At 34.8% G+C, this 3,129-nt stretch overlaps 1 non-coding gene across 1 annotated transcript; it reads left to right on the top strand.

Moving 5' to 3' along the window:
• Positions 1-1,337: 1,337 nt before the first annotated feature.
• Positions 1,338-1,445, top strand: LOC130943076 (small nucleolar RNA R71). The gene has a single exon (XR_009071611.1). It is a non-coding gene; the product is annotated as a small nucleolar RNA R71 (small nucleolar RNA).
• The last annotated feature ends 1,684 nt before the right edge of the window (positions 1,446-3,129 follow it).

The raw sequence follows: 3,129 nt of genomic DNA, 5'->3' as shown, positions 1-3,129 counted from the left end.
TAAAGGCCTTTAACATTTACCAACACGTCCTCTACCAATCCATAAGCTTGTTTTATTGACTTGTCTGCCATCTCTAATGAGATTCTTGCAGCTTGTACCTCAAAGATCCCCAACTTCTCCATTACAGAGAGCGTCATAAGATTTATACCTGACCCCAGGTCACACATAGCCTTTTCAAAGGTCATGGTGCCTATGGGACAGGATATTAAGAATTTACCAGGATCTTGTTTCTTTTGAGGTAGAGTTTGCTGAACTCGTGTATCTAGTTCACTAATGAGCAAGGGAGGTTCTCCTTTCCAAGTCTCATTACCAAACAACTTGGCATTCAGCTTCATGATGGCCCCTAGATATTGAGCAACTTGCCCTTCAGTTACATCCTCATCCTCTTCAGAGGAAGAATAGTTCTCAGAGCTCATGAATGACAAAAGGAGGTTTAATGGAATCTCTATGGTCTCCATATGAGCCTCAGATTCCTTTAGGTCCTCAATAGGGAACTCCTTACTATCTGGGAGACGTCCCATGAGGTCTTCCTCATTGGGATTCATGTCCTCCCCTTCCTCTTTGGATTCGGCCATCTTGATAATATTAATGGCCTTGCACTCTCTTTTTGGATTCTCTTCTGTATTGCTTGGGAGAGCATTAGGAGGAGTTTCAGTGATTTTCTTACTCAGCTGACCCACTTGTGCCTCCAAGTTTCTAATGGAGGACCTTGTTTCATTCATGAAACTTAAAGTGGCCTTAGATAGATCAGAGACTATGTTTGCTAAGCTAGAGGGGCTCTGCTCAGAATTATCTGTCTATTGCTGAGAAGATGATGGAAAAGGCTTGCTATTGCTAAACCTGTTTCTTCCACCATTATTAAAGCCTTGTTGAGGCTCTTGTTGACCATTCCATGAGAAATTTGGATGATTTCTCCATGATGGATTATAGGTGTTTTCATAGGCTTCACCCATGTAATTCACCTCTGCCATTGCAGGGTTCTCAGGATCATAAGCTTCTTCTTCAGAAGATGCTTCTTTAGTACTGTTGGATACATTTTGCAATCCATTCAGACTCTGAGAAATCATGTTGACTTGCTGAGTCAACATTTTGTTCTGAGCCAATATGGAATTCAGAGCATCAATTTCAAGAACTCTCTTCCTCTGAGGCGTCCCATTACTCACAGGATTCCTCTCAGAGGTGTACATGAATTGGTTATTTGCAACCATGTCAATGAGTTTTTGAGCTTCTGCAGGCATTTTCTTTAGGTGAATGGATCCTCCTGCAGAATGGTCCAGTGACATCTTAGAGAACTCAGATAGACCATCATAGAATATATCCAAAATGGTCCACTCTGAAAGCATGTCAGAAGGACACTTTTTGGTCAACAACTTGTATCTTTCCCAAGCTTCATAGAGGAATTCACCATCTTTTTGCTTGAAGGTCTGAACATCCACTCTAAGCTTGCTCAGCTTTTGAGGAGGAAAGAACTTGGCCAAGAAGGTCGTGACCAGCTTATCCCAAGAGTCCATGCTATCTTTAGGTTGTGAGTCCAACTATATTCTAGCCCTGTCTCTTACAGCAAAAGGGAAAAGCATGAGCCTGTAGACTTCAGGATCACTCCATTAGTCTTAACAGTATCACAGATCTACAAGAACTCAGTTAAAAACTGATAGGGATCTTCTGATGGAAGTCCATGAAACTTGCAGTTCTGTTGCATTAAAGCAACTAGTTGAGGCTTCAGCTCAAAATTGTTTGCTCCAATGGCAGGGATTTAGATGCTTCTTCCATAAAAGTTGGAAGTAGGTGTAGTATAATCACCAAGCATCCTCCTTGCATTATTATTGAGTTCGGCCATGTCTCCCTCTTTTTCGAGATTCTCTGTAAGGTTTTCTCTAAATTGTTGTGCTTTAGCTTCTCTTAGCTTCTTCTTCAGAGTCTTTTCAGGTTCAGGATCTACTTCAACAAGAATGTCCTTGTCCTTGCTCCTGCTCATATGAAAAAAGAAGAGAACAGAAAAGGAAAATGAATCCTCTATGTCACAGTATAGAGATTCCTTTATGTGAGTGGAAGAAGAAAAGAATAGAAGAATGATGAGAAAAATTCGAACACAGAGGAGAAGAGAGGGTTCGAATTTTGAGATGAGGAGAAGTGTTAGTAAATAAATAAAATAAATAGAAAGAGATGAGAGGGGTAGAATTTTGAAAATAATTTTTGAAAAAAAAGGTTAGTGATTTTCGAAAATTAAGAGAAAAAAATAAAATTAAAATTAAAATTTGAAACAATTAGTTAATTAAAAGAATTTTGAAAAAGAGTGAGGGATTTTCGAAAATTAGAGAGAGAAAAGTAGTTAGGTGGTTTTGAAAAAGATAAGAAACAAACAAAAAGTCAAATAGTTAGTTGAAAAAGATTTAAAAATCAATTTTTGAAAAGATAAGAAGTTAGAAAAGAATTTGAAATCAAATTTTGAAAAAGATATGATTTGAAAAGAAAAGATATGATTAAAAAGATATGATTGAAATTTGTTTTGAAAAAGATTGGATTTTTAAAATTAAAATTGATTACTTGACTAACAAGAAACTAAAAGATATGATTCTAGAATTTAAAGATTGAACCTTTCTTAACAAGAAAGTAACAAACTTCAAATTTTTGAATCAATCACATTAATTGTTAGTAAAGTTTTTGAAATTTTGAAATGAAATTAAGAAAAAGATTTTGAAATCACTTTTTTTTTTTGAAAATATCAAAAATATAAAAGAAAAAATGAAAAAGATTTGATTTTTGAAAAAGTTTTGAAAAGATAAGATTTTTAAAATTGAAATCTTGACTTGACTAATAAGAAACAACTAATTTTAAAAATTTTTTTCTAAGTCAACCTAAAGATTTCGAAAATTTTGAGTAAAATAGGGAAAAGATATTTTTTATTTTTGAATTTTTAATGAAGAGAGAGAAAAATACAAATATGACCCAAAACATGAAAATTTTGGATCAAAACCAATGATGCATGCAAGAACACTATGAATGTCAAGATGAACACCAAGAACACTTTGAAGATCATGATGAACATCAAGAACTTATTTTTGAAAAATTTCAAAAAAAGAAAAACATGAAAGACACCAAACTTAGAGATTTTTCATGTTTAGATACTAT

Source organism: Arachis stenosperma, chromosome 7 (genome assembly GCF_014773155.1).
Source record: "Arachis stenosperma cultivar V10309 chromosome 7, arast.V10309.gnm1.PFL2, whole genome shotgun sequence".
Classification (NCBI taxonomy): Eukaryota; Viridiplantae; Streptophyta; class Magnoliopsida; order Fabales; family Fabaceae; genus Arachis; species Arachis stenosperma.
The sequence above is the reverse complement of the archived record's forward strand: the minus strand, read 5'-3'. Positions and strand labels throughout refer to the sequence as shown.